The sequence below is a fragment of the Chelonia mydas genome, chromosome 2, assembly GCF_015237465.2.
Source record: "Chelonia mydas isolate rCheMyd1 chromosome 2, rCheMyd1.pri.v2, whole genome shotgun sequence".
NCBI lineage: Eukaryota > Metazoa > Chordata > Testudines > Cheloniidae > Chelonia > Chelonia mydas.
The window spans coordinates 90,736,229-90,746,926 of record NC_057850.1 but is presented as its reverse complement, the minus strand read 5'-3'; the positions used below and the strand labels follow the sequence as shown (position 1 = coordinate 90,746,926).

The 10,698-nt window shown below is 41.6% G+C and overlaps 1 long non-coding RNA gene across 1 annotated transcript; it reads left to right on the top strand.

Annotated features, from left to right (window-relative positions):
- The first annotated feature begins 513 nt into the window (after nucleotides 1–513).
- LOC122464503 lies at nucleotides 514–9,130 on the top strand. The gene is made up of 2 exons (XR_006288594.1): nucleotides 514–897; nucleotides 9,017–9,130. It is a non-coding gene; the product is annotated as an uncharacterized LOC122464503 (long non-coding RNA).
- The last annotated feature ends 1,568 nt before the right edge of the window (nucleotides 9,131–10,698 follow it).

The window sequence follows — 10,698 nt, the reverse complement described above, 5'->3', positions numbered from 1 at the left end:
AAAATATGGTAACTAATTTGCAAAGGTAAAAACTTTAAGAGTGATCACTGCATATGTACTGTAATATCAACATACAGTCATCCAAATTTTGATAGATTTCATCAAGTTCAAGATCTGTCCTTATCTTCAAAGCACTCCACAGGCTGAGCCTAGGATATTTAAAAGACCATCTAAAGGTCTAGGAGAAGATGAGGGTCAACAGCTATATTCCTCTGGCACAATGGAACTTTCTACACTAAGAGCAAAGCTCCTCTTGTCAGGAGACAGATCTTTCTCCGAGGCTGGGCTGAGAATGTGGAATGAACTCCCAAAGGAAATTAGAACCACCTGTGATGGAGTGTCCACCCCACACAAGGCCTCAAAGGGTTAAAATGGGCCAGTTAACCACCTAGGCTGCACGTGGAGGAGAAGCCAAGCAGCAAGGACTAATCAGAGATGAGGGTCAGCTGGACAGGAACAGAAGGGACCTGAATAAAGTGCAGTAGTTGAGATCAGCTGTGGGCTGCAGTTGCTCTCAGGGTGAGAGAAGGCAAGGCGAGGAGAGGAGCTTGGGGACATAGCAGTAAGGTTTAGAAGTGTGTGGACCTTAACTGCTTATTGTAGGGTCCCTGGGCTGGAATTCAGTATAGAAGGTGGGCCTGGGTTCCCTTACCAGTCACTAGGGAAGTGGCACCTTCAAGAGCCAGTGAATGGGAAGACTGCCTGGGATGTTGGGTCCTGAAAGATTTTGATACACACACCCTTGAAAGGCTAAAACTACAGTGACCTGGCTGGAAGACCAAGCCATGAAGCAGGGGCAGTCAAGTCCCAGGAGAGACAGAGTGACAGAATTTCAGGAAGCAGTGTTGGCCTGGCAGAGCTAATCCCCAGATGCAGCCAGAAGGAGGCACCCTGGATGTGAGTAGAATGCCCTATGACACTGCCACAAACCTTACCATCTTCCATTCCAAGGCAAGTGCATTCCATTACCTTGCCTTCTCCAACATAAATAAGTAGCAATGAGTATTGTAGGCCTGGCCTGACATGAGTAATTGAACCTGGATGAGGCTTCATTTCTTGGGAGACAGGATTAGGATCAGGAGGCTGGAAACATAATGTCTATACTTGCTAAGGTAAGGGGAGGATGCCCAGGGAGCCATTTACAATGGACAAGGTAATAATGGATAAGATGAGGTAAAGAGTAATCCCGAAACATGTAATTCAATGTATAGTAAATATGTAAATGTATATAAATTGCTGTGTAACTTTGGATGTGTGGTATACCCTATACCCACCCATTACACTTGAGTCTGATCAACTCAGCATACCTTTACTGATGCCAGATAAAGGAACCTGAGTGACCAGACTGGAGTTGGACTGAATTCTTAGGGAACTAAGTGGAAAAGCTCTCAGGTGAAGCACAATAATATTTAAAAGCAAAAAACTGCAAAACAAAACACTCCACAGTGCATGCTTCTTCCCTTGGGGTGAGGATGACAGAACAAACGTGACAAATGTGTATCTGTGTTGCTTAATGCATTGCTGGAAGGCACTCAGATATTTTGATGATGAGCCCAGTATAGGAACCTTCATAGAAAAGGAGCTTTATACCATGGTGATGGACATGTTATAGACATGTAATTAGGTTACATAGCTGACAATATTTTTTTTTCAGAAAAGCATCACATTATTCTGTTTCTGCAATGATCACCAACAGATGATATTATTATTTATTATTAGTATTGCTAGAAATGTATCAATCTTCCTATAATTATTCCCTATGAAATTATCAAAAGTGATTTTTCCTTACGTGATTTTTTTTTTTTTGTCCCTAACCCCAACTGGAACTTACCATCGGATGCATCTGATGAAGTGAGCTGTAGCTCACGAAAGCTTATGCTCAAATAAATTTGTTAGTCTCTAAGGTGCCACAAGTACTCCTTTTCTTTTTGCTCATATACTGTATTATCAATTATAGGCTATTGCCCAACCATTGGTCATTTGCCCACATTTTCAGATCATAAAAGCTTCCAGCTCAAGACCATGACCAATTCTGAGTAAATTAGAGTGGTTGCTTTTTTTAAAACTTGCCAGTTTGGCCTTAGATAAAGTTACCTCCATACTTGAATTATTACCTAGCTATCCCCCTGTACACTGCATTTTCTATAGCAAAATACTGATTTACCTTATTTAGGGCTAGATTCTGCCAGCTTTATTCCGGCTGACTAGCACCTCACTCCACTTTGAAATCCGTGTGACTGCTTGCAGAATAAGGGTATGACTACAATGGGAAGAGCATACCAGCATAGATAAGTCACCAGGGCTCCAGTAGCATAACCTTATAGTGTAGACACAGCCAATAATGCTGGAAGGGATTTTTCCATCAGTGTAGGAACACCACCTCCCCATGGCAGTAGCTACCCTGAGAGAAGCATTCTTCCATCAACATAGCTACAACTAGACTGGGGGTTAGGCTGGCATAGCTATGTTGGTCAGGGGTGTGATTTTTTTTTTTCACCCCTCTATGTAAGCAGGTTACCCCTCCAGCCCAGGAAACACACACTCACTGCACCAGAATACCTTCATTTAGGGCTTGGGTACACTTGCAAGTTAGAGTGCACTAAATCAGCCCCGGCCACCCTAACTCCTGAGGTGTTCACACTGGCAAGGCACAATTGGACTCCGCAGCTGTAGCACCCCTGGTAATCCACCTCCATGAGATGCATAGAGCATAATATAGAGCACGGCATAGCTTGCTGTGCCCTGGCTGAAACGCCCGGGTGTCCGTGTGGATGACGTGTTGCATTACTGCACTGTGACTGGCCTCCAGAAACGTCCCATAATCCCCTGAAGTCAAGTGACCACTCTGGTCATTATTTTGAACTCAGCTGCAGGCATGCAGATATCCCCTTTCAAAGCTCCATTTCTGACATCCAACATGCTTATCTGCTCCGGCACACAAAGCAAACTATTATTGTGGAATGCTGCTGCTGCAAAGGCAGGCCTGTGTGTGCGTGAGAGAGAGGGGGTGGGGGTTGATGTCGGGGTTTCCCCTTGCTGCTGTCTGAACTTACAAGACAGCACGCTGACATACTCTCTGCCCCCAAAACACACTGTCTCTCCCCCCACACACACAACACACTCCACACACCCCACCCCATTTGAAAAGCACACTGTAGCCACTTACACACTGGGATAGCTACCACAATGCCCTGCTCTCTGTGATGTTGCAAGAGCTGCTAATGTGGCCATGGCACTGTGCTCGCAGCTGACAGTGTGAACACACAGCAGTGCTTTCCCTGCTGCGGTCTCCGAGGGCTGCAGCACTAAAAATAGCAATGTAGACATTCAGGCTGGGGTTGGAACCTGGATTCTGTGACACCTTCCTCACAGGCTTTCGGAGCCTGAGCTCTAGCCCTGGACAAGACATCTACACTGCAATTTTTAGCCCCACAGCCCAATCCCCACAAACCCAAGTCAGCTGACCCTGGCTAGCCAGGGTCATGCCATGGGTCTTGTATTATAACGTAGGCATACCCTAAGTGACCAGGCTGCTGGCTCTGAGAGGGACTCTATTTATCTCTGCTAATATCATCCTGTCACTGACTGGTGTAGCTATATCAACCTAGCTTAAGTCTAGATCAAGCCTAAAATACTACTCAACATGAAGAAGGTGGGCAGGCTGTGGTTCTGAGTAATCGATGGCAAATGGGAAGTTTTTGAAGAACACTATATGTGGGTTTTCTGTGAAAAGTAATATTTTTCAAGGATGGTGTTAATCATGTTGCAGTTCTTTTGGAAGAGAATAATGTGTCCAGCAAGTGAATTACTTGAGTTAACAATTGTTGCTAGACAGTTACTGTGGATTAGGTTTAGATTAGATTTTCATTAAAAAAGAGGTGGGTGCCACACTTTAGGCTCAGTGAACCTCAGTGTCTTGGCTGGTTTTCCAGAAAGTTCACTGAAAACTTCAATAAACAGTATTTTTCCAGTCTGAGGCTTTTTCATTCCATTAATGTAATGGGAACTTATGTTTTTACATAAAGTTAGAGGTTCAATTAATCTCTAAACCTATGAAATATGTTTGTTTGTTTAGATAATAAGGACAAATCTAGTAGGCATAGAGGATAATGTTTCAGACAAATAGTCCCAATTGTCACAGGAAAACAAGAGGCATACTTCCCACACCAAAAAAAAAAAAAAAAAACCTTGAAAATAATATAGATTCTATTTAGCTCTGCCTAACACAGACTATTCATTTTTATTGTTGCTTCTTGTCTATTTTCATACCAGTACAATCATGCTTTTAAATGTTGGGTATTCAAAATATCCCCATAAAACCTGAATTTGAGAGCAATTTAGCTAACTAAATCCTTTTTAAAAAAAATTGATGGGCCAAATTCTGTGCAATCCCACTGACATTGATTGAACAGGACATACCATCAACATTAGTTTGCCGCGTTACAGTGTATCCAAACTTTATTACAATTTAAAAATTTTCCTAATTTTCTGAGCTGTTGGGAGAGTTTATATATCACTCTCTTAATAAAAGTCTGGTGTTTGTGTGTGAAAAGAACACTGATGGCAGAGAAGCAGAACAAAATAGTAAGTCTCATTAATTTCTATTTCAGCTCAAATACACGATCACGTAGCCACTTAGGGTTCTGAGGCGCATGCAGTGTGTGTCTAACTCAGAGGTGCACTCAAGCTGCCAGTTGAAGCAGCAAAATTACATAACGCTCTTGGGCAGGAAGTGAGGTAGAATTCACCTCCAGTTGATGCTGCAGGGGGGAAATAAGATAAGCAGATGCTAATTTTTCCAATGTGAATTTTGGTAGGTAGGATTAACACAGCTTTTTCTCTTGAGAAATCAGGTGCTCTAATAATTACAAGGACCTCAAATGTATATGTGCTATCACTCCCACTTTATGTAAAATTAATGAGAATTGCATAAACATGCATACATTAGCAGAGCCATTTGAGCACTGACTATAGTAAATGTGAGACTGTGACTGGGTAAGAGTGCTTTCACCTTGCCCTTCCCCCTTACATCCCTACACAGGATCCGAAGCAAAATCCCAGCTCTTGGGCTTCTTTTTATAGAAGGGCCTGTAGTTTCTAGGGCTGCTTCTGGAAAATCCAAATGGAACAGAGAGGGGACTAGGGACGGGTCAGTGGCCCTACCCGCCTCTTCACACATCCAGGTCCTTTATGGAGTGCGTAGCAATGGGTGTGTTCCCTTTCTTGCTCTGGAAGGCACTAGGAGCTGCCTTCACAACTCCTTTGCCTTCAAGGAGCTCCCTGTGCAATCCTACTTCTCTTAGCTTCCCTTACTGACGGGCTTGGTCTTAAAACCCACAGTTTAACCTTTAATTAGGAGATAGTCAAAGTTTTTGTCCAGATACTATATTTATAAAAGCTCCAAAGGTTACTCACGCAGGCTCTTAGATTTTTCTCTTGCTGCATTGAGACACACTTTAACCTTTTTGGAGGCTGTGGGCAAGCAAGGCATACACACTATGGTCTTGATTCTTATTAAAACTAAGACCCCTTAACACCATTATGGTAGTATTAATGGACCTTTATGTGACAATTTGGGGAATCTGTATGTACAATTTATTACTTCTGTTCCATATTAGAGGCTCTCTTTATGTATCTCTGTCAGTCTGCTGATACCATTTTGGATGTGGTGTTCTTTACCTTCTCTGTTGTCGTGTGACCTCCAGGTTGGACTGAAATTCCAAGGGGTAATGATACAGGCTTACAATAAGGAATTAGAAAACATGACTTATAGTGATAGACTCAAGGAGCTCAATCTATTTAGCTTAACAGAGACACGGTTAAGGGGTGACTTGTTCACAGTGAATACGTACCTACACGGGGAACAAACATTTGATAGGGCTGTTCACTCTTGTAGAGAAAGGTGTAACAAGATCCAGTGGCTGGAAGTTGAAGCTAGACAAATTCAGACTGGTATTAAGGTGTAAATGCTTAAGTGAGGGTAATTAACCATTTAGACAACTGAGGGGTTTGGTGTATTCCTTATCACCAGCAATTTTTAAATCAAGGCTGGATGTGTTGCATGGTCTTTTTTTTAAGACGTTCTCTGGTTCAAATAGGAATTATTTTGTGGAGGGTTTTATCAGGAGGTTAGACTAATTGATCACAATGGTCCCTTCTGACCTTGTAATCTACAAATCTATGAATAGAGGGTCATTAAATCTGGATGATCTTCTAGTTAAATACAAACACCTGAGACAGTAGTCAGGCTTCTATCTAGGATAGCTAATTTGTCATAGGAACAAAATTACCTAGCAGTAAAATCACATGAGGAGGTAGATGCAGGAGTCACCCAACAGAAGAAGCTGATCTATATGGGTAAAAGACTGAGTCAGTGCCCAGGCAATGTGTCAGTTGCTCCAAGAGACTAAACAGTACTGCAGGGATACAGGGAAGCTTAAAAGGACACAAGGAATGCAGTGGTTAGATCCCATCACAGCAAACTGGTTAGCCACCAGCAGGGGGAGCCTGACAAGATCTGTGACACCTTTGTATAAATGAGAATCAAGTCCTATAATTCTGATCCTGCCTTGAATTAAATGGCAAAATGTTCTTTAATATCAATAGAGAAGGGCACATGTCATCTTCAGGAATCTGGAAAATGCTAGTATTCCAAGAGCTAAATTATATTTTGGGGTCCCTCCTGCAATGACACACCTGCACAATTCTACCCTGTTTTGATTAGAAGCACAGGCCCAATGGCTTATGATGATTCTGTTTTGAAAAGTAGTGCACACAAAAACAGACTGAAATGTGTGTGGAACAGAGGGAGGGAAGGAGCACCTGCAGTAAATGGTAATGTATCCGCACTGAATGTCTTCTCTAAATGTTATATAATCCAAATGCAAATAGTGTGAAATGAAGACAGACGGAATGCTACTTTGGTGACTTAGCTGAATAAATGGAAAAACTCAGTGGGTCTGGATTAAGTACCTTAGCATATCACTTAGTCTTTAAAATCAAAATGAGGATCGACATTCCTGTCTGAACCAAGCTGATTAGGTAGCTAACCTTGTAAATCACAATTGCTTTTTGTGACTTAGAGCAGAAGTTCCTAAAATTAACAGAATTAGAGAGAGCCCTTCTAGATCTAATACGCTGTGTTTCATGGACAGCAACATACGGGTGCCTTGCAATAAGCAAAATGGAAACCTGAAAAGATCGGGAGGCTCTCTTTGGTTTAGGTAAGAATCCAAAGCATAACCGAATTACCCAACCTTTTTGATATTCTCACTTGAGTGATCTTCGTCCTCCCCTCACCTGAGCCCCAGTCCCTATACATACCAATCCTCTTTGCAGAACAGTCTTAGGGAAGAGTTTCTTATTTTTCATCTTTTAGCAGGAGGCAAATCAAACACTGCATTCCAAGGATACCTTTGAATCCCACAAGATCCACTTTTCTGTGATTGTGCTACATTTTTTCCAAACTATAATAGCTATAGGCTTGATCCAACGCCCACTGAAATCAATGAAAAAACTCCCATTGATTTCAGTGGTGTCTGAATCAGGCCATAGAAAGAACCATGGAAGTAAAGCCATGATATTTTAATAGTAAAGCTTGTCCTGCTCTTTTTATCCATTCTCCATTTATCTTTCTTTATTTATGTTCTAAATTCTGCATGGCAGAGACCTGTCTTTTACTTGTTTGTCTTGTACCTTTACTTGTATCTAGCATGCTTTGGGCACCATATAAATATTTTTTCTATAAGCAAGATCTAAAGGATTCCTGTGTCTAACAAAAAACACACAAATACCTGAAAGTGGTAAGAAGTAAACATTTTATAGATCATTCAAGGCATCCCAAGTCCTATAGGTGTGTGGTGATGCAATACGGACTGGTTATCCTTTGTGTAAAATATATAGGAACGGTAGTTTAGGACAACTCCACTGACATCAGTAGAACTATGCTGATTACAGGATCTGGTCCTTACTCAACAGGTAGTTTAAAACAAAGCAAGTCCTGATTCTCTGGAACTATTGAGGTTACTATGTATGTTTTCTAAACTGTGGAAACCATGTGGAGGAAAGGATGAAAGGGTGGGAGACATATTTTAATCATAGCTGACAGCCATATATTATCTGAAACCTTTTTGAATCTTTTTAAAATCTTGACCTCAATGACTACTTGCAGTAACAAGTTCCACAGTTTAATTTCCTTTTATCATCTTTGAATTTTCCCACCTTTTAATGTAATTGAATGTCCTCTTGCTCTTGCGTTATGGGACAGGGAGAACAAAAGTTCCTGATTTACCATCTCTATATTCATTATTTTTATCATGTCCCCTTTTATTCATCTAATTTCTAAGGTAAACAATCCCAGTCTTTTCAATCTCCTCTTATGAATGTTTTTTCCGCTCCCTTGATCATTCTCATTGCTCTTCTCTGAACCCCCTCTAGTATTGCAATATCCTTTTCAAGATGGGATGACCAGTATTGCACACAGTATTCTAGGTGAGGCTGCACCATTGATTATATTAAGTCCTTATAATAGCCTTTTTATTATTCACCATCCCATTCCTTATGCATCCTAACCTCTTGTTAGATCTTTTGACAGCAACTGCGTATCGAGCACATGCGTTCATTGAGTGGTCAACAGTGATTCCAAATGCCTTTATTGAATTGATACTGTTAATTTAGAACTCAGTAAAGTGTCTGGATAGTCTAATTTTTTTCCCTCAAATGTGCTTTAGTTTGCAATTGTCAGCAATGAATTTCATCTGCCCACGTGTCCCCCATCCTCCTACCTTGTTTAGCTCTCTAAATTACCTCACAGTCCCCTCTGGTCCCAAGTAACCTAAATAACTTTGTGTCATCTGCAAATTTTGCTGCCTCACTGCTCACCTCCATTTCCAGATCAGTAGTAAATATATTAGACAACACATGAATGAGTACAGAACTTTGAGACACCCCTGTTAACCTTTTGCCGTCATGAAAATATACCATTTTATCCATTCTTTGCTTTCTGTCTCCTACCCAGGTTTTGATCCATGGCATGTTTTGCCTTTGATTCCATGACCACTGAACTTCTTTAGGAGCCACTTGTGCAAGACTTTTCTGAAGTCAAAATAAATTGTCAGCTGTTTCTCATTTACTTACTACTGCTTTGACATGCTCAAAGAGATTAGTGGGGCATTAAGATGTTAACTAATTTCTTGCTTTTAAGTGTGAGGTTTTGTAAATCATGTGATAAGCAAATAAACTGTCACTGGGTAATCTTAGATGGCTTTTTAAGTGAAGGATTTTATTTAATATATAGAGGTCCCCAGGTCTGCATCTACCCTCATCGGCATAAACCTGCTTGTGGGAAAGATTTGACTGTCCACCACTTGCATCCAAACCAAACATTAGGCTTGGTGAAGACAAGCAGCAAGAAAAAGGTGAGTTTTAAACAAAAGGAACAGATCAAAAGGGTGCGTGCTCTCTCTCCACGGGCCACTCCCAAAGAAAAGAGAAGGAATGAGCAACACCAAAACCATTACTCCCAAGCAGGGGTGAAACTAAGGCGGTATGGGCGGGTACAGCATGCCAGTAAAAAGTTGCTGCCGGTACAGGCCCGTTCAGCTGACTTTAAAGCAGCGCTTTAAGGACCCTGCTTAAAGCAGTGCCATGGCTTTAACATCATTGCCCCTTTTGGCCCCCACCCCAGGCTACGGCAGCGGCCGGAGCCTCGGGCCCTTTAAATCACCGGTGAAGCTCCAGGCAGCGCAGGCCAGGCAGTGCGGATGAGCTGCCTGGGAGATTCTGAACCCCCACCCCTCCTCTTCTGCCTGAGGCCCCACCCCAGTGAGGGGGGGAGGCACGGAGCCAGCCCCCGTACCAGTAAGAATTCAATTTTACTTTCACCCCTGCTCCCAAGGGAAACTATTTTGTTTGCTCGGCCCAGCAATTTTCAAATGGTAAACATTCAGCCTGATAACTCACACTAGCTACTTAGGTTTCGGATCCTACTTCCATTTAAATAATGACAAACTCAAACACAGCACAAAAGACATGATGCTTCTATGGTTTTGACTCTTCTGTGATTAGCATAAAGAAGCATGACATTGTAAATGTGTTCCTTTAAAATAACATTACATACCCATGTCAGCAGGTCTAGGTCCCACTGTGTTCCAAACACATTCACTGAATATCCTCCAGATCTACCCCTGTCTATGGCTTTTTTATTATTATTACTGGTCACTCAGACATCAACCATACCCCTCTAAGCTTTCTCCCTAACCTGCATAGACTCTGTTCACTACAAGGCTGGATGTGAGCCAATATGTAAGACAGGGAATTCTCTTCAGACAGCAACAAACAAACTGAAGGCAGCAAGACACGGTGATATCAGTATTCTGTGTTTAAAAAAAAAAAAAAAAAAGTGTGGGGGCGAAGCAGAAAATGTTCACCCGGATAGGTGGTGAGGCAATAAACTAATTTGTTATGCACTATATAGAATCTAGCATCAGTTACTTAGCAGATATGGCTAGAATATAAAGTTCTTTGGCTATATTCATATTTTTCTTATTCTAGAAGATCTGGGTTTATTTTTTGATGACTGGCTCATGTTTTGTTACATTGCACCTCGACGGAACTTAAGTTAGTCTTGTGAAAAGGAGTAAAGTGGATAAATATTCCTCATGATGACAAATTAGCCTTTCCTGGCAAAGCTCCCTGTTT